The sequence below is a fragment of the Anabrus simplex genome, chromosome 7, assembly GCF_040414725.1.
Source record: "Anabrus simplex isolate iqAnaSimp1 chromosome 7, ASM4041472v1, whole genome shotgun sequence".
Taxonomy (NCBI): domain Eukaryota; kingdom Metazoa; phylum Arthropoda; class Insecta; order Orthoptera; family Tettigoniidae; genus Anabrus; species Anabrus simplex.
Window position 1 is genome coordinate 241,404,928 of NC_090271.1, and position 26,062 is coordinate 241,430,989.

The following is a 26,062-nucleotide window of genomic DNA, read 5'->3' on the forward strand; positions in this document are numbered from 1 at the left end:
ATACATTACTTCTAGAAAGAAAGTTATTGAGGTATTAACTTCGAATTTGCTAAAGCAATTCTGGATAAATGAATGAAGAATTATTTAAAAGGTTATTATTTAAATACTGAAATTAGACATATAAACAAGATGTGAAATAGACTGCTGTGAAATGGCTTGATCTTTCATTTATGCATTACGTTTTTTGCTTTAGCATTCCCGCATGAACTTTTACGGTTAGATTTGTCTTTTTTCTCATTAAAAACATTGTATCATCACATTAAGACACTTGTCAATAAAAATATTGGCACATTCCTTACACACATGATGCAATGAATTAACATTTAATAGCTGGACAATTTTCCTCTTAACATGAACCCTGCTAACAGAAATAAAATCTATAAAATCCTGGCTTTAAACTGAGAAGGGGGATAAAAGAAACAAAAGTATGAAAATATTGTCGATAGTGATGCTTTGATGAATATTTACGTACAATTAGAGTACAAATGTAACATACCCTTGGCTGTATAGTCGAGGATTTTTAAAGTCGCTGGCCTGGAAATGATCTGAACAGATCTTACAATTCTTATATAAGCGTAACGTCCCTTCTTTCTTGTACACCATATCCAAATCACTTCTGTGACATTTCAAAACCCACAGATCACACCTACAACAACACATCGGTATTGAAGGTAAACTGCTGTACTATACAATAAAATATGCGAATTATATTTTAAACCAGTTAAAATATGGGTCGAGCAGGTCAGAAGATTATGAAGTGTTATAAAAATCTCTTTGTCACTGGAAGAATATATATACAAACACAATATTACTTACATTTTCTTGTCACGAGGGTAGCGAAAGAAAAACCGCGCATTCTTCCTAACTTCATAGTTACTGCAGCCAAACACAGCACATACCTTTCCCCTCATGTTGAGAGGAGATATCAAGGAATGACACACGCTACTATTTAATTATGTCAACTCACTGAAAACGCATAAATAACACCAAAAACTTCACACACAAATACACGTGCTCTTATGGCAGAATCAGTAGTTTTCAGGTCTACTCGCTGGAGAGAGCTCCAATAGCTGTCCCTCGATATCTCGCTGAGTGTCGCGTATTGTCTCTACTGTATTTGGTTACACTGACAGTTGTCCGTTTCGACTGACAATGCAGGAAGCACACTGGCGGTTGTTCTACGAGCCTGAAGACTACACGCATGAGCATGCCGATAACATCATGGTTTATGCACAGATAACCCCCATGAGCGAGGAGCACGGTAAAGTATGTATCGGAGATAGTATTACAGTTAACCACAAGGGTCCGCCACCTTCCCTGTTACTGCTGGCCACGGCTCCCAGAAGTTACTATTGCATTACATCGCCGGAAGATTTCGCCAGTAGGTAATTCTGAACAGGTGTTCGTACTCGCGGGAAGAAATTTGCTTTACATTATACTGTAGGTAGAGAATCGTTTCCCGTGAAATTAATTTGAGTACCGGTAAATGTGGTACCAGTAGGCATTATTTTTATGCTTGCCATCCCTAAGTGAATAGTGTTCAAATCTTTTAATATTCGCTACAGTAGTCTACAGCATTGTAGCAAAGTTGCTGTGAATTTTACTTTCACCAACATATGAGTAGCTTTGGCTAAGAGTGGCCACGGTTTTACTGTGGTTTTACAGATCTACATTCGGGAGGCGGTAAAGTAGGTCTCCTCCTCCTGTCCACTGTCTTTTCCGTGGTTTTCCATTCTCTTCTCTTAAGCGAATGATTAAATACACCAACAGTTCCTTTAATAGGCCACGGTCGCTCCTCTTTCACGTTCTTCTCACTTCAAATCACCGCAGCACATCTCTAAGAGGCCCACCATGAGGGTACGAAATGAAAACGTTTTAGTAATTTTAATAATAATAATAATAATAATAATAATAATAATAATGGTAATAATAATGATGACGTTAATGTTTTTACGTCCCACTAACTACTTTTACGGTTTCCGGAGATGCCGAGCTATCGGAATTTAGTCCTGCAGGATTTCTTTTACGTGCCAGTCAATCTACCAAACGAGGCTGATGTATTTTAGCATCTTCAAATACCACCGTACTGAGCCAGTATCGAACCTGCCAAGTTGGGATCAGAAGGCCAGCGCTTGAACCGTCTGAGCTACTCATCCCTGCAGTCGTAATAATTTTATTGCACACTCACAGATTTAATCTCGGAAAAATACATCCTCGGTTATAGGGGTTTCACCATATTATGAGTGGAGAAGAAACCGTACAAAGAACTTTTAGTGAAATTATTTAAGTAAGTTATTTTGACTGATTTTTATTCTTTGTTGGTACATTTGAGACGTGAACAAAAATATTGCTGTGAATCCTTTAGAAATTTTGACACGAACCGCCACTGCTTAATTACATCGAACATTCTGTTATACGGCACTATAACTTTTCTATAAATACTGCTAAAGTTGGTGCTGTTTTTACGTCTGCGAGGAGGCTGTTGAATAGGCTGATGGTAGACTGCGCCAGCGGTCGAAGGAATGTAAAATGGTCAGCCTCTCTACCCCGTGAAAGGTGTGTAAATTGCGCCAGGGGTCAACTGTGGTTCCTTTCCGTGTCAATGGTCAATAGCCCCTTCACCGTGGGCGTGTCGAACAACACACCCGGCGAAACAAACTCAAAGATCAACGGCAAATATATCAGTACGATAAAAATATATTTCCTAAGGAAAGTAGTTGTCTTTCTGGAGGCGGCAGACGTTATTTTCTTCAAGAATTTGGCACAAGTATAAACAATCTATTTAGTAGGTGTCTAAGTTTTAACATAACATACATTTTCTCCCCATAATTTCAAGTGAACGATGCACTAATAAGAAAAAACAAAAACTTCGTGTTCTACAGATCGGACTACCGTCTTCAATGTTGGTTTCTTTTTATATTACCACGAAGGCCTCACTTTTTATAATGAAACAGATTGAACTCCATGACTCAAGTCAATACAATAGGGAAATACTTTGAAATATCCCTTGGCCGCTACCCTACGGCCAAAACGCATATAACCAAAGTGAAAATGTATCCATGTTAAAGACTTTAGAAACCACGTTAGAATATCTCTTAAACTGTTGATGTTCAGTGGATTAATAAACCTAAATCAGCAGCTAATATAAAACAGTACAACAGCCCTAGGTGACCATTGTTGCAATATACTACTACAGTCTTTAAGTTCGTGGACAGGCGCCTACAGTGCAGGCAACACAGTGTACACTTGTGTACGTAATACAGTCAATATTTTTAGGGCGCAAACTGTTCAAGGATAACAGAGTCGTTTGATCTGTCTTTTCGCGTCCATTTCCCGTTGTCGTGATCCGGGCGATTTCGAATTGATTATCTCAAACGTTTCGCTAGCGGATTTGCCTTATTTTTGGCAGAACTTGAAATTTACCCTTTGCTGAAACTACGACATTGAAGTTCTGCCACTGACATTCAACTACCCTACACAAAAGCGACCGTAGTTCTACTTATACCAGGGCCACTTAAACTTCCAAAATCTCACGCGTGTAAAACGAGGCGCAGAAGTTCTGTGCACCGTGCATCAGTCCTACTCGGCTTGGTTCGGATCAGCATTCTGTCTCGAGGCGACTCGGCTAAGCTCGGCTCAACTCGGCTAGGATGGCGAGCCCTGCAGGGCGAGCGAGAAAGGGGAAATAGACGGAGCGAGCGAGACAGGCGTAGGGAAAGAGAGAGAGAGAGACAGCGCTATTGCTCAAACTCGAGGAGTGGGGATCTACGCTATACCTAGCAAACTCGTCTTTTGCACCTTGCACCGCGCAATGCAATGCACCGGCGCATGCACTCTGAGAGACCCTGGCTTATACCGTAAGCACGCAACTGCATCTTTACGGGACAAGCGAACAACTGACACAACAACATCCTCTGGTGCAAACTCTCCGCTGTAGTGCACCACAGCGACACTAGACGACTAGTCCACGAACTGAATGACTTCTACGTAGTTATTTTTATTGTATGTCTAGGTAGCTGAGAACTTAAAGTTTTTAATAGTATTTTTAAGAGCTTTGGTAGATTAGATATACAGTACATACATCACAGAAAAGCTCTGGTTTTAGAATTGCTGCCGTAAGCCAACTAAGAACCATAATGGACAACAGTGCGAGTGAATGGCTACTGTGATTATATCCAATGAGCGAAGTATTTTAAAATCTGTCCTAAAACACACATGCATTTTTTTTCATATTACGTCACACGCCATATCTTTTTTCGGTTGGCTGGCCCTCTTCTCTGCTCAGCCGGCCCAAGGACAATTCTATTGACAGACACCTCATTAGGCTGTCGCCTACCCCACATCATGACCTCCTGCATCATCGCTGGCGTGGACGTCAAGCACTCGGAATATAACCTCGTCCAAGAACTGCGGCACTCTGGCTATCCAGTTTACAACGTTCGTCGGCTTCGGGATCGCTCCACCTCACAGACTTCCACTCAGATTCGTGTCCAATTCCGAGAACCTGTTAACCAGGCAACCCTGGAAGACAGCGGCGCACTTCTTTTTCGTCAGCTCCATGAAGTGTTTCCGACTCCGGCGTCCGTCTTAGATCAAACGGCCTCTCACTCTTACGAGTCTCCTTTCATTGACACCTTGTTATCTACTTTCCAGCAACTCTCGTTGCCCCCCGTCTCCTTTTCGTCCTTTTCCACCTTTATTCCTACTGCTACCTTCACAATTTCGACCGTCACCCCCTTTTCTTCTTCTCCAACTACTATTACGTCTAGTCATTCTTCTCCTATTATGTCCACGACCATCACTTCTCTAGCTGCTACCCACGCTGTTCCCAGCAACCCTCTCTGGAAGCCACCAGCACGACTCAATTCGCCTCTGACGGACAATCCACCATCGCCGCTACGATATTACAACCACTTCCATCGCCGAGTTGTGTGGTCCGAGGCGTTGACCCTGCAGTCACGGAGCAGGACATCATGGACGAACTCCGTACAGCCGGGGTCCCAGTTCAGCGAGTCTACCGAATCCACAACGACCGCGGTCCAACGTTCATGTTCCGTCTCCAACTTCCCTGCGATAACGACGTTTATCAACTGGTCACCTCTGGCGTCCGCCTCCGTCTTCGGCACCATCGTGTGGAACATTCTCGTTCCCCACCCCACTCTGCCCGCCCTTCACCCAACGCTTCTCCTCTTCCCACTCACACAGTCCCGCCACCCCCCACCCCTCCGACAGCTGTTTATTCATCCGCTCCTCCAGAATTCTTCCTTCCGCCGCTCCCGATATTGGATCTTCTCTGTCTTCTTGCCACATCCATCACTAATATCACCACGACACTTTATTACCTCTTGTCCCAACACTACCCTATTCCTTACTACAACTTCACCCTGCACCCACCCCTAATACCAGCTCAATCTATGTAGTTCTTTGTCACTTTATGTAATAGCTCATCTTTCTCGATTTGCGCGCCCGACATATGACATATGTAAATAAAGTTCTCGTCCCTTTCCTCTTTTGTTCGTGGGGGTCTGCTCGAGCGGGGTGCTTTGCGGGTCTTCCCTGGATCCCGGCCTGTTGTCGCGGTATCCTTGTGCCAGCTCAATATCCTTCTTCCTACTCTGGTATGTACAAGACATACCTCCTTATTTTTAGATTTTCTTCTATATACTTTTCCTTTCACTAGTTTAGCTGACGGCCCGCCCACTCCTCATCCGGGGAGTGGGAATGAAGTAACCACTTTGATTGATTTATTGATTGATTGATTGATTGATTGATTTATTGATTGATTGATTGATTGATTGATTGATTGATTGATTGATTGATTGATGCATTTTTTCGAATTGACATAGTAATGTCTTATGGACGGGGGATCATCCGAAGAATTGTGTAATGTGACGCGACAAAATGTATGACGGAAGTGTAACCATAGCAACCGTGCAGGCTATGTTTTATGGCTGGTTGCAATCTGAAATTAGCAGCCGTTGATGGATGGCCATGACTGGAAGACATACTTATGATAATTTGATTTTCGCAAAGGGAAGAGTGGTTTTTGTTGTTGTTAGGAATACAATAAAGCACTTGACAAAGAGCCTTTGCTGCTTGTCTCCTGCTCGGATGAATACGATTTGATTCCCGAAGACTGTAAGTTGGACTTTTTAAGTAAGAAATCACGAGGTGTCATAAAATAAACCTCTCAGGGGAAAGAGTTCGGTCAGGTCCAAGAATAGGGGTATAAGGTAATCGTTATTCCTTTATTCCCAAGGTAATTGGATCGATGCCGGAGGCTTTTGAAGGTGTTTAAATATGACAACCACGTATAGTTGGTTTCCACTCCCGGACACCCTGGTGTGTGTACATACCGTCTACTATTAGAATGGACAACTTCTTTTCCTGCTATCTGAGGTCAGCCCTTCCTGACCCCTACTCTATATGGAGGGACGTATTCACTTTTGCGTGTTTCTGTGCTGGTTTGTGTTGTAAGTAACTGGAGACATGTATTAAAACGAACACAAACGTCCAGACCCCGAGCACTCGGAACCCAGACGAGGATTATTATTATTATTATTATTATTATTATTATTATTATTATTATTATTATTATTATTATTATTATTATTTATTGTCTTGTTTTATATGGCGCGACTCAGGCTATGAAGCCTGCTATTATGTCCGACCATACGTACACCTACATGAAGAGTTAAATATACACTAAATAAATTATCTACAATTTAATATCTTAAGGTATCAATTAAATGTTTTAGTTACCTAATAACTTAGTCATGATCTAATCCTACGTATGTTATGAATAATTATTATTTATTAACCAGGTTTGACAGAGTTTCTTAAAGTGGAAGTGGTTTGACACGCTGTTAATTTCAGCAGGCAGTTAATTCCAAATTCGGCTGGCGGCGACTACAAATGATCTACTGTAGCCAGTTGAGCGGTGAATGGGAATACTTAGTACTGAGATGGGTGATGATCTGGTAGGAATACTAGAAGGTGATGCTAGGTAATGGAATTGTGTCGCAAGGTATTCAGCAGTGTTAAGGTTCAGTATACGATGTAACAGGGAAACCGTGTATAAATTTCGTCGCTCTCTTAATCGGAGCCATGGAAGTCTATCAAATGCGGGAGAAATATGGTTAAACTTTGGTATATCTGAAATAAATCGAACACATGTGTTATGTGCCTTCTGGAGCTTGATGAAAAGTGAGGCGTTCAGGTTATTGTATACTACGTCACAGTAGTCGAATATTGGCATTACCATATTTTTGATAAGCAGTTTTCTTACGTTTTAAGGGAGTAAATCTCTGAATTTCTTAAGGGAATGTAAGGAACAAAACACTTCGCTGACATATACCTATTACATGATCGTTCCAACTAAGGTTTTTGTCCATTATCATCCCTACATTTATAGGAGCAAATCTCTGAATTTCTTAAGGGAATGTAAGGAACAAAACACTTCGCTGACATATACCTATTATATGATCGTTCCAACTAAGGTTTTTGTCCATTATCATCCCTAAGTTTTTAACTGTGTCTTTGAATTGTAACTGAGTGCCTCTTAATGTTACTGAGTGAATATGAACGTCTGTGAGGCGTGCGTGGGTTTTTTGGGTAACTAACATAATACACTGAGATTTTTGGGCATTGATTTCTAGTGCATAGTCATCGGTCCACTTACATATTCTTTCTAGGTCGTCATTCATATTATTTATTGCAGTCGGTAAGTAACGACAATGTGCATATATATGTATGTATATACTTGTAAGTCGTCTGCGTACACATGGTAGTGACAATGTTTAATTACTTGTATTAGTCGTGAAATGAAGATCAAAAAATAGGAGTGGCGCTAGTACTGACCCCTGTTGTATTCCAGTCTCTACAGATTGCCATGAAGAGAAATTTTCACCTGTTCATACACACTGCTGGCGATCAGAGAGATAGGAGTACATCCAGACAGTGTGCTTTGTGAGGAGTTAAGAACACGTAATTTTTCCATCAATATGTCCGTGTCAACGCACTCAAAGGCCTTACTAAGGTCTAGAAGAGTTAGAACAGTAAATTTTCCCTTATCAATAGCTACTCCTATGTCGTTTGTAACTTTAAGTAATGCAGTAGTTGTGCTATGACTGCTTATAAAACTATACTAGTATTTGTCAAGAAGTATATTGTTATTTAAATATGCGGTTATTTGGCTGTGAACTATTTTATCCAAAATTTAGGACAGAAATTGTAAAATGAAAATAGATCCAAAGTGGGTTCCACGGCATTGTAGGTCTTTGGCAGTGGGCGAACAAATGCTCATTTTCAAAGGGAAGGGAATATGCCAGTTATTAGTGAGATATTAATGATGTGGGTTAGAGTTGGTAGGATTACGTCTCGAGATTTTAACAGTAACTGTGGAACAGTCTCACCATATACTGTCGCAGTTGTTTTTATTGATCGTACAATTTGTCTCACTTCTGCGGGAGTTACGAGTGCAAAATATAACTGGTCTCCTCCATTGTTAGTATTATCATTGTGTAGAATTTTGTTAACTGTCTGCTCTTTTGTTGTTTCGTCAATGTTAACGGGTTTTGTAGTAAAGTATTGGTTTAAATCATCCAACGGTAGTTTAATGTCAGCAGCATGTATTTTATTTCCACCTATGCCCATCTTTTAACAGTTTTCCAAATTGTTGTCGTGTTCCAGATTAGCAAAATGTACTGTGAGTATCTTATTTTAGCATTCCTTATAGCATGTGTGGTCTTGTTACGAAGGGTCTTGTACAGGTCAAAATCGTTTGGTACTTGGCTAGTTATAAATTTTGTGAAAGCTTTGTCTCTCTCCCTCTCTTTGTCTCACACCCAGAATCCTCTAAACCGAAGGCTACTGTGCTGACCATTCGGCCAAAGGCCGAGTTAAGTAGCTCAGATGGTAGAGCGTTGGCCTTCGGAGCTCAGGATGGCAGGTTCGATCCTGGCTCAGTCCGGTGATATTCGAAAGTGTTCAGCACGTAACAGAACTCCTGCAGGACAAAATTCAGGCACCTCAGCGTCCCCAAAAATTGTAAAAGTGGGAACTAAAACCAATGACATTAACGCTACATACATGCATCTAAAATATAGACCGTTATGCCTTTCAGCGCTAAGTCTGCAAGCCTCTGTGAATTTACTAAACGCCGCCACAATCCTCTATTTGTAACTAGTTCTGTGGTCTCGTTTGGTTCTATACCTCTTATCTTTAAATAGTCAGAAACTGAGTCTAACCATCGTCGTTTTGGTCTTCCTCCACTTCTGTTACCCTCCATGTACGCTAATAATAATAATAATAATAATAATAATAATAATAATAATAATAATAATAATAATAATAATAATAATAATAATAATAATAATAATAATATTAATAATAATTCCCCCCGCCCCCATCGTGGCGCAGCAGCATCGAAGGGCTTGGTCTATCATGCGACCGCTGCTCAGCCCGAAAGCCTGCAAATAATGAGGTGTCATGTGGTCAGCACGACGAATCATCTCGGCCGACATTCTTGGCTTTCTAGACCGGGGCCGCTATCTCACCAGCAATAGCTCCTCAACTGTAATCAAGTAGGCTGAGCAGACGTCGAACCAAACCTAATATCCAGGTAAAAATCCCTGACCTCGCTGGGAAACGAACCCGGGGCCTCTGGTTAAGAGGTTGGCACACTATTTCTACACCGTGGGGCCGGCACTAATAATAATAATAATACCGAGCGAGTTGGCCGTGTGGTTAGGGTCGCGCAACTGTGAGCTTGAATTCGGGAGTTAGTAGGTTCGAACTCAACTGTCGGCAGGCCTGAAGATGGTTTTCCCTGGTTTCCGATTTTCAAACCAGGCAAATGCTGGCGCTCTTCCTTAATTAAGGCCACGGCTGCTTCCTTCTCACTCCTGGACCTTTCCTGTCCCATCGTCACCTTAAGACCTGTCTCAGTCAGTGCGACGAAAAGCAAATTGAACAAGAATGTAACTAATAATAAGAATGTAACTAATGATAATAATAATAATAATAATAATAATAATAATAATAATAATAATAATAATAATAATAATAATAATAATAATAATAATAATAATAATAATAAAGCTGTTTTGAAAAGACCAAGCATATGGATTCGGAAAAAAAATACTCCACTCACAGCATTGAAACGGCTTACGGGATTGACCGGAGGACCGTGAAATTTACATACCCTGGTGTGGTCATCAACGTGAATGACAATGAAGGGGAAGCACTGGGCGAAAGAGCAACGTAGATCAAATTGTAAGAACGAAACATAAACACAAACAATAATAATAGCCTAATAATTATAATAATGTTGGTTTTCTGTCTCACTAACTACTTTTACGTTTTCCGGAGACGCGGTGGTGCCGGACTTTTGACCTATAGGAGTTCCTTTACCTGACTCTAAAATTGTCGATGCGGGTCTGATGTATTTGAGGAACTTCAAGTACCACCTGATTAATCTGGAAATGAAGTCGCCAACTTGGACTCTATGTATTTGAACGCCAGCTTACCTCACAGGTCTGTAACATTACGTGTCGAACAGAAAATTCCTTCCATTATGCGTACCTGATTGAGAGAAAACATGAACTTGACTAATGAAATCTGGTTTCTATCTCGTTTCTTGTCATGTGCCAGCTAATTGGTCCAACAAGTGAAAATGGTTACTTATGCTTGCAAAAAAGGGAACCAATTTTCCCTTTGAAAATATCAAATGGTCGTAAATACCCTTTGTCTCTCGGTCATGGCCATCAATCCATAACTTACATCACAGCCTGCATGGTTACTAGGTATCATTATCTGACCATCCATCCATACCTTACATCACAGCCTGCATGGTTACTAGGTATCATTATCTGAACATGCATCCATACCTTACATCACTGCCTGCACGGTTGCTAGGTAACAATGTCTGACCATCCATCCATACCTTACATCACTGCCTGCACGGTTGCTAGGTAACAATGTCTGACCATCCACCCATAGGCTACCTTACATCACTGCCTGCACGGTTGCTAGGTAACAATGTCTGACCATCCATCCGTACCTTACCTCACAGCCTGCACGGTTACTAGGTAACAATGTCTGACCATCCACCCATAGGCTACCTTACATCACTGCCTGCACGGTTGCTAGGTAACAATGTCTGACCATCCATCCATACCTTACCTCACAGCCTGCACGGTTACTAGGTAACAATGTCTGACCATCCACCCATAGGCTACCTTACATCACTGCCTGCACGGTTGCTAGGTAACACTGTCTGCCCATCCATCCATACCTTACATCACTGCCTGCACTGTTTTTAGGTAACATTGTCTGAGTATCCATCCATACCTTACATCACTGCCTGCACGGTTACTAGGTGACATTGTCTGACCATCCATCCATACCTTACATCACTGCCTGCACTGTTTTTAGGTAACATTGTCTGAGTATCCATCCATACCTTACATCACTGCCTGCACGGTTACTAGGTAACATTGTCTGACTATCCATCCATACCTTACATCACTGCCTGCACGGTTACTAGGTGACATTATCTGACCATCCATCCATACCTTACATCACTGCATGCACGGTTACTAGGTAACATTGTCTGACCATCCATCCATACATTACATCACTGCCTGCACGGTTACTAGGTGACATTGTCTGACCATCCATCCATACCTTACATCACTGCCTGCACGGTTGCTAGGTAACACTGTCTGCCCATCCATCCATACCTTACATCACTGCCTGCACGGTTACTATGTAACATTGTCTGACCATCCATCCATAACTTACATCACAGCCTGCACGGTTACTAGGTAACATTGTCTGACCATCCATCCATACCTTACATCACTGCATGCACGGTTACTAGGTAACATTGTCTGACCATCCATCCATACCTTACATCACTGCATGCACGGTTACTAGGTAACATTGCCTGACAATCCATCAATACCTTACATCACTGCATGCACGGTTACTAGGTAACATTGTCTGACCATCCATCCATACCTTACATCACTGCATGCACGGTTACTAGGTAACATTGCCTGACAATCCATCAATACCTTACATCACTGCCTGCACGGTTGTTAGGTAACATTGTCTGACCATCCATCCATACCTTACATCACTGCATGCACGGTTACTAGGTAACATTGTCTGACCATCCATCCATACCTTACACCACTGTCCGCACGGTTGTTAGGTAACATTGTCTGACCATCCATCCATACCTTACATCACTGTCTGCACGGTTGTTAGCTAACATTGCCTGACAATCCATCAATACCTTACATCACTGCATGCACGGTTACTAGGTAACATTGCCTGACCATCCATCCATACCTTACATCACTGCATGCACGGTTACTAGGTAACATTGTCTGACAATCCATCAATACCTTACATCACTGCCTGCACGGTTGTTAAGTAACACTGTCTGACCATCCATCCATACCTTACATCGCTGCCTGCACGGTTGTTAGGTAACATTGTCTGACTATCCGTCCATACCTTACATCACTGCTTGCACGCTTACTAGGTAACATTGTCTGACCATCCATCCATACCATACATCACTGCCTGCACTGTTTTTAGGTAACATTGTCTGACCATCCATCCATACCGTGCATCACAGTCTGCACGGTTACTAGGTAACATTGTCTGACTATCCTCCATACCTTACATCACTGCTTGCACGGTTACTAGGTAACATTGTCTGACCATCCATCCATACCTTACTCACTGCCTGCACGGTTGTTAGCTAACATTGTCTGACCATCCATCCATACCTTACATCACTGTCTGCACAGTTACTAGGTAACATTGTCTGATTATCCATCAATAGCTTACATCACTGCTGCACGGTTGTTAGGTAACATTGTCTGACTATCCATCCATACCTTACATCACTGCCTGCACGGTTGTTAGCTAATATTGTCTGACCATCCATCCATACCTTACATCACTGCCTGCACAGTTACTAGGTAACATTGTCTGATTATCCATCAATAGCTTACATCACTGCCTGCACAGTTACTAGGTAACATTGTCTGATTATCCATCCATACATTACATCACTGTCTACACAGTTACTAGGTAACATTGTCTGATTATCCATCAATAGCTTACATCACTGCCTGCACAGTTACTAGGTAACATTGTCTGATTATCCATCCATACCTTACATCACTGCCTACACGGTTGTTAGGTAACATTGTCTGACCATCCTCCATACCTTACATCACTGTCTGCACGGTTGCTATGGTTACACTTCTACGACACATTTTGTCGCATCACGTCACATAATTTTCCGGGTGACCCCCAGTCATAAGACATAATTATGTCCATATCTTAGGGACAGATTTTCTTTAAGTACTGTGCCCAGATACATCTCTGATGAGACATGCAATTTTTCCTTGTACGGTACAAGGTAGATCAAGTTTGTTACTTTCATTGAACTGTCTCGGTCTTGTCCTTGGCTTCGACAACATGAAAGTAAATGCTTTTTCTTATGCAGTCAATCGCTGTTGTGACTTGTGTAAACGAAAGAAAGCGTTGATAATGGGATTAGTTTGTATGCGCATTTTAGTGAACATGTTAGAGCAATTTCTAGTTCGTGGGGGAAGCGACGGGAAACTACCCCATTCCTCATTTCCTTAGCACTCCTCATTAACACCTTCCTCTTACTTCTATTGCCATTTTATTCTAATGGGCAACTATTATTATTATTATTATTATTATTATTATTATTGTTATTATTATTATTATTATTTGTTCGATTAATCTATTAGAGGTCATTCTGAGAAGATGACCATAAACATTTAACCTTATTTTTCGCTTGGTATCTGAGAGTTGTTCACTTTTCTTGTGGAGTGTTTCATTATCTTATTATCCTGAAATTTTGTTCCTATGATCTTTCTTAATTTTTTCTTTCTTTTAGCTCTAGTTTCCCCACAAGAACTTTGTAATTCATGTTTAGTGTCTGCTGCGTATTTTGCTTCTGGTTTAATCACTGTTTTATAAGGTTTTGCCAGCCCCGTGGTGTAGGGGTAGCGTGCTTGCCTCTTACACGGAGGCCCCGGGTTCGATTCCTGTCCAGGTCGGGGATTTTTACCTGGATCTGAGGGCTGGTTCGAGGTCCACTCAGCCTACGTGATTAGAATTGGGGAGCTATCTGACGGTGAGATAGCGGCCCCGGTCTAGAAAGCCAAGAATATCGGTCGAGAGGATTCGTCGTGCTGACCGCACAACCCCTCGCAATCTGAAGGCCTTCGGGCTGAGCAGCGGTAGCTTGGAAGGCCAAGGCCCTTCAAGGGCTGTAGTGCCATGGGGTTTGGTTTGATTTTTATAAGGTTTAATTTTGGACCCCCATGCAATGGATCCCTTTTTGTATGTATCTTTTGTTAATTAGAAGGTCACTTCAAGTTTATTATTCCTAGATATCATTGTTTTGTATTCCACAGCAATCCAACTAATCCATTCTCCTAGAAATTTGAATTCTTTTACTATTTCAATCTTTTGTTCTTGGACTTTGAGGTATTTATGTAGATGTTTGTTGTTAGTCATGATTTTGTTTCTTGTCGAAGGAGATGTGAAGACTTGTTTTAGCTGCTTGTTTCTCTATTATATTCTCTAACAGTGTTTAAAATGCACAAGTATATATAGGCAGTGTTACAATTAGTGTTTTCGACAGATTGATCAGTTTTTCTATGCCGTTATTCCCACGTCGAATAGTGTGTCCAACGAATTATAAAACTCTTTATTGGCATATTGATGATAACTTGATTCTGAGGTTGAGCTGTCTTGTAATGGAATCATTGGTGCGAAATGTTGTTCAAGGTAAGCATAACATTCTTCATCAGCGCAACATTTCAAAATAATCCACTTTCTTCAGGTCTATAGCACGAAGAGTGCACGTTTCGGCTCTAGAGATGAAAACTGAAAATACCAGACTAGATTCTATTCTCATTTTCAGAGGTAACGAGACAGTGTGATTCTTGCATATCTTATAAATAAAGTTGTAGAGGGTCCGCTGTCTGTAATTTCTTTTGTTTTGCCAAATTTTCAAATGTCTATCCGTTTTCTGTCAACTCAAGACCGAATCGGAGGTTTTTACTTTTCGTGTCTCTTTGTCTGTTTGTCTGTTTGTCTGTTCCACCATCACGTCGAAACGGCTGGATAGATCTCAACCAAACTTCATATTTAGAGTATACTCATCCTGGGGAAGGTTTCGATACGCATATCATTCTAAAACTTACTCTTCAAATGACGATACCATGCTCAGTATTGAGTGACCGACCACGGCAACGTCTCTGACTGCTTGCCAGCAGGGAAGTAACGTATTGCCATTTTCCTCACAATTCCTTCAAATTCGTGGTTGTTCCTTGGGTAGAAAGCAAGAGAGTCGTCAATAGGCCATTCTGCGGGATATTGGCGGAATATCATTGGAGGTTATAACCGTCCTCGAATACCTTAAGTAATAACACAAATATTCATCTTCTTATCTGATTACCTAAGAATCCCTGCGCTTAAATTTCTCTCCGATTACCGCTTTCTTATATCCATAACTCACACCGGCATAATTTATTGTGGAGCATTTGATTTTCCAATACATTCAATCGGTATTTACATATTTGTCGTCATCCGGATGTCCTCAGTTATAATCCATTTTCTATTAATTTCAACTTACTAAACTGTATTATTTTCTTCCTTAATTACCACGTATGTATGCGAGTGCTAATCCCCAATGCTGGACACTCTTTTCTTTGAGGAAATATTCTAAGCTATGCAAATGTATAACTTTTGGCCCAGGAAAATTTCGAAATATGGATGCAATTTTAACGACGGTGCAGACCTTCGTTTCGGGGTAATTGGTGGCTAATCAGTAAGTCTTATCACAAGTCAGAAAGCAAGTGGCGTTTCATTTTGTAGAGATCTACAACTTTTGTCCTATGACTTTTCGTCGTATTTCTATGCCTAATACGTTAAATACAGCTGGATTTCTTGATTTCAAGTTGGTTTTGTACTTTTACACGTATATGTTATCATTTGGCACACTTATAGGAAAGGCAGAACATGACATTCGGCACGCACATTGACATGACCATTGGCCATGTTATAGCCAAATTTTATGATTCTAGCTGTCACATGAGTATCAAAAATATAAAGCAGTATGTGAAAACTGTACAAAATTTCACCCCATTCAATGACTCTAACTCAATCTAATCCATAAATATAGGAGATACTAGAAGATGTCATAGGACCAACCATGTAGAGCACTGAAAGGGGCGTCTGATGGTGAAGTCCGTTTGTAGATACGTCGTACAGTTTCAAAGCAGTAACTATCGAAATAAAGGTCTGCACTTCTAGAGTGTGTCTGTACATTGACCATTTTGGCGAAATTTCCGTACAGTTATCCGTTTCAGGTGTAATAATGACCATCTGCATATATTCAGTTTTGGTGTCTGTCTGTTTGTCTATAACTTGGAAACTACTGGATATATTTCCACCAAACTTGATATTTAGAATCCACCTGTCCTTTGGTAGGTTTTAGGGCAAATATTGTTTCTAAATCCCTGAATTGACTGGGGGATGATACGAAACCTAAACCGTGATTTTGCATTCCTACAAAATATACACAACTAAACTTAATGTAAATTTACCTGCCTTAATGGAAATTAATTTCTAAGCCTTTTTCCTCATGTGCATCATTTCAATACGAGGATTAATAAGGGAGATATCATTAACGGACCGTTTTCCGCTACAAGTCCCACCGGACTTAACTCAAGAGCGGGTGCGTGTAAAGCGTATTTTTTACAACTTGAAAACTACTGAAGATATTTGAGTCAAACTTTACATTAACATCCACCTGTCCAACGGTAGGTGTTAATCGTCAATAACATTTCATGTTCCCGGAATGGACTGGCGGTTTATACACAATATATACAGTACAAGACCAACCTGACTGGAAATCGACCAAACGTGATGGAATTCCATCTCTAAAACTTTTTTTCATGTGCATTTTATTTCGACAGGATGATTAATAAGGGAGATATCATAAACGGTCCGTTTTTCAGGTTACGTCCAGCGGATATAGCCCAAACGGTGTTGTACGTGGAGCAGGTTCCTTATCTATCTATGTATATAAAATCGTAACGACTGTGTGCCTGTACATTGACTATATTGGCGAAATTTTCGTACAGCTACACGTTTAAGGGGTAATAATGACCACCTGCGTATTTTTTGGTTTAGTTTCTTGAAAGTCCTCATTTTTACACTCCTCACCGAAAACCCAGATTGCGGCATAATCTGCCAGTCGAAGAAGGATATTGAATTTGACAAAATTATACGTTTTAGCCTGTAACGGACGGAAAACTTCCAAGATCTTCAAATTTTTCCCTTTCTATCCCGAAGAATATCGAAATATGGAGGCAATTTTAATTATGGTGCAGACCTTCGGTAAGTATTATCACAAAACTGATGGCACAATCCCCGTTTTGGGAGTGATCTACAACCTTGGCCTTACGATATTTTGTCGTATCTGTATCCCTTTTACGTTTGATTTTTCTCTATTTCTCGATGTTAAGTAAATTTGGACTTTTCACATACATAATTCATACCTTCCATCACTGATAGGAAAGATAGACTCATCAAACTCTACACGAAAATTGGTCCACCCAGTAGCCATATATGAACCAAATGCTATGTATGCAGCTGTCACTTAATTATCCGAAAAGCAATGCAATGTGAGATAATCTTACACAAATTTTACCCTATTCCACGTTTCTAACTCAATCTGACCCATGAATAGATGAGATATCATAAGACCAGCAATTTAGGCCGCTAAATCCGGCGTCTTATGGTACAATCCTTTCTCGATATGATGTACCGTTTAGCAGCAGTTAATCTGTAAATGAAAGTCTGCAAAATTGTAAACAAGCACATACTTTCCTATGTCGAACTATATATATTCACCGATGTCGATTTTGTAGCGATCGAGAAAGGGTGTGTCTGCTATTGTAATCAGTACTCCCCACACCGACTTTGACTGGCAGCAGGAATGGGGTCCTTCTCCAATTCCTGTGTAACTGGCATTAATAAGGCAGGCCTACCATTGTAATGAATAATTCACTTCTCTATTTGGCTTGCAGAAGGCAAGGCAGCATGCAGTTTTGTTCAAAACTCCCTTTACCCAATTGTGTTTGGCTGTAGGCAAGCGTTAGCGCAGTGATAAACAGATGTACCCATCTAAAATGTGACTGGCATTAGGCATACTGGCCTGCTATTTTGATGGAAACTCACCAACTTGGTGTGACTGGCAATAAGCTGGCTGGCAGTTGGAAAATGATAATGATAACTGTACAACTCAATTTTGACTGGTTGTAGGGAAGTTTCCTGCCATTATAATAAAAACTCCTCAATTTGTAATATGTCTGGAAGTAAGAAAGGGGGCTGCCATTGTAACGGAAACTCCCGAAATCGATTGTGACCGCGCAGTAGGCAATGGGGCCTGCAATTATAATGTAAACTTCCCAACTCGATTGTGAATGGCAGTAGGCAAGTGAGCCTGCCGGTATCATCACAAATCCGTAACAAGCATTTTACATTGGAAACAACGTATGGGGACCTCTCCATGCTGTTTCTCGGATAACGCTAAGAGACATGCTATTTTAAAACAATCTTATTTACTGCATGTACAGTATTTACTTCAATATTCGTATAGAATGCAGAATACCGTAGCGAAGCACGGGTACATTTGCTAGTATAGGATTAATTCGGCATTGCATTTTTGGCCATAGCTGTTCTTCTCTTAATCTCAGGAACATATTTACTTGAACTAGAAATGACTGAACCAAGGTGTAGAATTTCTAAGATGTTCTCCAATTCCTAGAAGACATCTATGCTCGGGCATTGGTCTTATTCATGTTAATTTAAGCACTGACATTTTTGACACGAGAAATGAGCTATGCCATTTCCTTCTCATCACTAGCAATGATTGCAGTATCGTATGCTTAATGGAGGTTGGATATTTTCTTACCAACAACGGGAAGTCCACCATCCCTTCCCTAAAGTGCAGCTCTGATTATATACTCGCCGTAGATATTAAAGAGCACGGGTGACAGTATGTTTGGATCTTGAAATTTCCATTCAATTTCATATTTATTTTAACCATAACTGAGTTGGTTTGATACACATTCCTTATCACTTAAACCGGACGTGCAGGATCAGCCATTTCCAACAAAACTTGCCACATTTTCTCCCTCTGAGTACAGTCAAAGGCCTTCCGGTAATCTAAAAAGCAGATGATGAGAGGAAGTATAATTCTCTGCTTTTGCCAATCAACTGGCAGATTTTTAATGTCTGTTCTATTGTGCCTTTACATCGGAAAAATCCAAGTTGTTCAGGGGGGATCTATGAACCAAGGCAAGCTTGAAGCCTCTCTTTAAGTGTATATATAGCAGGAACTCAGGGGCGTATTCTCCTTGAATGCAAGGCATTCATTGCATGCGTTATGATAACACAAAGAACTGTCTGATTTACGATTTTAGGTTGTTTCAGCTCAAATATTAACGATTTCATCTCTCAGAAGTTCAAAAGGTCCGCGCAACTGTACTGGTTCCGTTGCTTGACTACGTGTGGTGCTGGTGTAGTCTCGCCGTCTACTCCACTCTAGGAAGAAAGAGACAGCAAATGGAGGAGTTAACGACGTAAGGCATTCAATCTTAAAATTGCATTCAGTGGCAGACGTAGTTCTGAAACCCTCCGAACGATGTCGCTGCAATTGAAACTTGGTCAGAATTTGTCACCCCATACCCGTGCTACCCTCTGCCATCTGTTAGCAATTTGGAGAAAGTCGACATCTTTACAGCGAACGGGACCCACAGATTACCCCCTAGCGAGAACCCAACGTGACGAAACTGACCAATGCTACTGGGGTGACTTACCTCCAGTGCTTGAGTTGTGGCTAACTAGTGAGTTAATTCATTGTGTGTTTTGCTGATTAGTGAGTTCATTCTGTGTGTGCTGTTCCTGTGCTATTCGTCGTTTTCGGAGTTCTATTATATTTTGCGCAATGTGGTATTAACGATGGATGAGTCTAAAACGGATATAATTGTAAATCAGTTTGAAAAGCCATTTACTGGCCGTTCGTTTGATGAAAAGATGCAAATAGTTAAAGCCGCGAGACCTCTACCTTTTCTAGTAAATTTCTTCTTATTCTTCTTATTCTTCTTCTTCTTAATCTGCTTACCCTCCAGGGTTGGCTTTTCCCTCGGACTCAGCGAGGGATCCCTCCTCTACCGCCTCAAGGGCAGTGTCCTGGAGCTTCAGACTCTGGGTCGGGGGATACAACTGGGGAGGATGATCAGTACCTCGCCCAGGCTGCCTCACCTGCTATGCTGAACAGGGGCCTTGCGGGGGATGGGAAGATTGGAAGGGATAGACAAGGAAGAGGGAAGGAAGCGGCCGTGGCCTGAAGTTAGGTACCATCCCGGCATTTGCCTGGAGGAGAAGTGGGAAACCACGGAAAACCACTTCGAGGATGGCTCAGGTGGGAATCGAACCCACCTCTACTCAGTTGACCTCCCGAGGCTGAGTGGACCCCGTTCCAACCCTCGTACCACTTTTCAAATTTCGTGGCAGAGCCGGGAAGCGAACCCGGGCCTTCGGGTGTGGCAGCTAATTACATTAACTACTACACCACAAAGGCGGACCCTCGTAAATTTGAAAAGAGAAAACAAGAATTGTGTACGCACGTTCAATCCAGAAACTTACAGTAAAACTGTTTGGCTCGAGTTCACCTACATGTAATTAGGGTGAGTAGAATTGAAATTTACTTAATACATTGTGTTAACTGCATGGTTACTAGTTGCATGCCTCAGTGGAGATTCCAGGATACGCCACTGCAGGAACTTCCTTGGAATGAGGGATAAGGTTCTGTAATTGTCCCATTTATCTGTGGATAAAAATAGATGCAACATAAGTGCATAATATTAAGACGAACAAAACACTCAATCCCCTAGCTGGGGAAATTAAACATACACAGTTAAATTCCTCAACCCTGCCGGCGATCGAATCTGAGGCCCAATGAATTGTAGGCCAATCAGCCAAGAAGCCGGACTAGAGAGTCTATCGGTATTCCCACACTGCAGCTACCATTAAGATACAACACCAAAAGTATAGGCTAATGGCACTGTAAAGCCCAATAATTATATATTCTAGGTTTTCCCTCTCCGTCCACTCTCATGCTCTCTCATTCCTTAACGATATGCAGTGAAACCTGTTTGCATTTTTTCCGTAATTTTCTTTTGCTTGAGTCTTGGCGACCTACAAAAAGCAGGTTTCGTATTGAGGTATTGTAATATGTATTTATACAAAGCAATAAGGAAGGGAAGTGATTAGAACACAATGACACCTGCTATATGCAGCTTTGAAACCCCAACTTGTGGAATATTTAAGGTACAAGTACAGTTTATCCATCCCAGACATATTCTAAATATGGTCCATGAGAGGTCTACAGTTTCTGGAACATTTTAGACTGAGTAAAGTTGAACGGGAAATACAACGGAACTGGTTTCTTTTTTTTTTGCTCAAATTTACGAGGGACCACTAGGAGTGCTACGATCAGTTCAAGTATCCAGAAGGCCGTGTCCACTAGTTTGAAAGGAAGACTGTGCACAGTGGGCCAGAAGTCTAACGTAGTGGGACAAAATTACAAAATAATAACATTTTCTTGTCACTATTTCTTCCTTCCCAAACTGTAGTTAAATAACCAGGAATAATGAATTTCAATCCTGGTGACGATATATAAACATACAGTATATGGCAAGAAATAACACTCCATTTCCTCCCTTTCTGGAAGAGGCTGTCTGGCTTATTGCTGGTTATGATTTAGCAGCGAACTTCGCCGGTCGCTAACGTAGTTTCAGTGGACGATAGTGAATATCTGAAGTATGAAAAAGAAGGCTACAAGTATGCAACTTAATATTAATTTAACTGGAACATAACTATTTTCAACATCAGTTCGCCCAGAACAACTCGTGTTGCTTTTCATCGGATATTTTCTAGTCCTCGTATCAGGTAATCCTGGTGTGGGTCCCATGCACTAGAACCGTACTCCAATTGGGGGTCTTACCAGAGACTTACACTCTCTCATTTACATCCTTACTACAACCGCTAAATACCCACATAACCTTACGCAGAGATCTCTAACCTTTATTTACGATCTCGTTAATGTGATTATCCTAAACGCAAAATGTTTAACTAAGAAAAATGCTAGTAGAGCCAAGAAATGTAGTTTTCGAGAATCCGACCCTCCGTGCAGTAAGGCTTTGTACAGACCGGCAAACAGCGAAGTGCAAACCGGCTTCCCATTGGGCTAATAGACGAGTCCCTGCACCAGTTAACCTCTCCGCCATCATGTCTTTAAGTACAGTAAGTAAATAATTCGTCTTTATTCGTGGCGAGGATGGTGCCCTTGACCCTCACCCACACTTAATCACAACATTAACATTACACATTTATAGTAAAAATTACAAAACACATGAACAAATAAATAATGTAGTAGTGCTAATAGCAAACATGGTTATAGGAATAGTATAAATAGTTATAGAATGTGCAATATGATTCCGACTCGTTGGCTGAGTGGTCAGCGTACTGCCCTTCGGTTCAGAGGTCCCGGCTTCAATTCCCAGCCGAGTCGGGGATTTTAATCGCTTCTGATTAATACTTCTGGCTTGGGGGCTGGGTTTTCGTGTATGTCCCAACACTCTCCTCTTCATATTCATACAACACACTACACTAACAACCACCACAGAAACACGCAATAGTGATTATATCCCTCCATATAGGGTTGGCGTCAGGAGGGGCATCCGGCCGTAAAACAGAGCCAAATCCACATGTGCGACGCAGTTCGCACCCGCGACCCCACAGGTGTGGGAAAAGCGGTAGACGAAGAAGAAGAATGTACAACATGACGATATAAATGATAACAACAATTATAAAAATAACAGTTTAAAAAAAGATATCCCTCTTTCCTCTGTGAAAAAGAAATGATCATAAATAATATGTCTGCCAGTCATGGTTATTTATGGGGCCCGGATGTTTATGCAATAATAGGTTATAATGCGAACTTACTGAAGCGAGTAATATTTAAAGTTAAAAACTTCATTATTGTTCCGTATTGAATAGAGAAATAAGATGTACAATATTATAGGTTAGGATCCACCTTTCAATACTCCGTAATAAGATGGTAAAAAGTAGTTACAACCTGTTTTATGGGACCGGTTTCAACACATTTTAAGTGTCATCATCAGCCAATTTGCGAAGATCTTAAAACAACTAGCACATTGAATACAGGCAAAAAATTAACATTGTATCATAACGTAGCAATTCAGTAAATGTTCAAAACACAATAATCACAGTCAAGAGAGTAAACAGAACATCACTATCTTGCGCCGAAAACAAATATAGCTGAAGTTCATAAGCAGGTCAAATATTCGCTTATGTAAAGTCGTTGCTAGGCAGGTCTTGTAGGCATTTGTTTCTCCGGCCGAAGAGCAAAAGGTGACGTGAATGAAGTCCTAGGAAAACAGTGTAGGATTTAATTTCGTCAAATTTCAAAGTGGATATATAGGTTTTATAAAATAATTTAAAACGTTAAAAAAGAATAAAGCCAAATAAAAAATATATTTAAAAAATAGGAAGAAATAATGAAAGAAATACGAGGTTCAACTCGAAACAACTTGCCGTAGTAATTGATAAAGAAATGATAAATAGAGAAAGGGGGGCTCTGAACTTCGGAACGTAGGTTGACGACCACGGGGGCCCTTAGCTGAGTCCTGGCATTGCTTCCACTTACTTGTGCCAGGCTCCTCACTTTCATCTATCCTGTCCGACCTCCCTTGGTCAACTCTTGTTCCTTTCCGACCCCGACGCTATTAGTTTTCCGAGGGCTAGGGAGTCTTTCATTTTCACGCCCTTCGTGGCCCTTGTCTTCCTTTGGCTGATATCTTCATTTTTCGAAGTATCGGATCCCTTCCATTTTTTCTTTCCTTCCCATCCTCCATCCCCCAGGGGCTCTGAACTTCAGAGCGTGGGTTGGCGACCACGGGGCCCTTAGCTGAGTCCTGGCATTGCTTCCACTTACTTGTGCCAGGCTCCTCACTTTCATCTATCCTGTCCGACCTCCCTTGGTCAATTCTTGTTCTTTTCCGACCCCGATGCTATTAGGTTTGCGAGGGCTAGGGAGTCTTTCATTTTCACGCCCTTCGTGGCCCTTGTCTTCCTTTAACCGATATCTTCATTTTTCGAAGTGTCGGTTCTTTTTCTTTTTTCTTCGAATTAGTATTATATTAAGGATTGTTGCCCAATTGTATTTCCTCTAATAACAATAACCACCACCACCACCACCACCACCACCATCACCACCCTCTAATTAACGTCCCCCCCTTTCTCTATTTATCATTTCTTTATCAATTACTACGGCAAGTTGTTTCGAGTTGAACCTCGTATTTCTTTCATTATTTCTTCCTATTTTTTAAATATATTTTTTATTTGGCTTTATTCTTTTTTAACGTTTTAAATTATTTTATAAAACCTATATATCCACTTTGAAATTTGACGAAATTAAATCCTACACTGTTTTCCTAGGACTTCATTCACGTCACCTTTTGCTCTTCGGCCGGAGAAACAAATGCTTACAAGACCTGCCTAGCAACGACTTTACACAAGCGAATATTTGACCTGCTTATGAACTTCAGCTATATTTGTTTTCGGCGCAAGATAGTGATGTTCTGTTTACTCTCTTGACTGTGATTATTGTGTTTTGAACATTTACTGAATTGCTACGTTATGATACAATGTTAATTTTTTGCCTGTATTCAATGTGCTAGTTGTTTTAAGATCTTCGCAAATTGGCTGATGATGACACTTAAAATGTGTTGAAACCGGTCCCATTAAACAGGTTGTAACTACTTTTTACCATCTTATTACGGAGTATTGAAAGGTGGAAGCGAGTAATAAGTAGAGTCTACCCACACGACGGTGATGCTATGAGGTTTGCGTAAACGTTAGGGGTTCGGCCGATCAGAACCCCTAGAATTGATGTTACTCCCACAACATTACGCTAGAGCGGGCAAGTCGATATTTCCTACTAAGTAATTTTGTTACTAAATAATTTTGTTAGTAGGAAATGTCGACTAGCCCGCTCTAACGTAATGTAGTGGGAGTAACATAAATTCTAGGGATTCCAATGGGCCGAACCCCTAATGTTTATGCAAACCTCATAGCATTACAGTCGTGCGGGTAGACTCCACTTATTACTCGCTTCAGTAAGTTTTCATTCTAACCTATTACTGCATTAACATCCGGGCCCTAGTAATTTATCATCGGCTGCTAATTTCTGATGACCACCAGCCATTAGACATAGCCTGCATGTTTGCTAGGTAACATTGTCTGACCATCCATCCATTCCTTACTCATACATCACAACCTGCACAATTGCTATGATTGCACTTTAGTCACACATTTTGTCGCGTCACGCTACACAAATTTTCGGATGACCCTCAGCCATAAGACATAGTTATGTCAAAACCTATAACTAATTTTAGGAAAATATGCTCATTGGCAGGGAGGGTATTCCACTGGCTAGCGGCAACTGACTTCGGTAGCTCTGGAATGGCTGCTGTTCGTTGTTGACTGGTGTGGAAGACCCTTAGGAAACTGAAGGAAGAGGAGTCATAGGTTAGTCAGCTGAGGTCGACAGACTGATGGAAAGTTAGATGCCTGCTTCTCAAGGACGACGACATCCAGGCGTCACTCACAGAACCTGTGCCATTGGGATTACCGATTAGCCAAACTGCTTGGTTTTTCCAGCCTATTCTCACAAAGACGGTGGACTGAGAACTTGTTAAACTTGTGAGAATCCTTTTAGAAAACCAGTCCTGACAATATAGTAGAGCAAATTGTATGGCGTCAGGTCTTACTTCCGCGTACGATATAACTGTCAGAAGATGAGACCAGCTCAAATAATAATAATAATAATAAT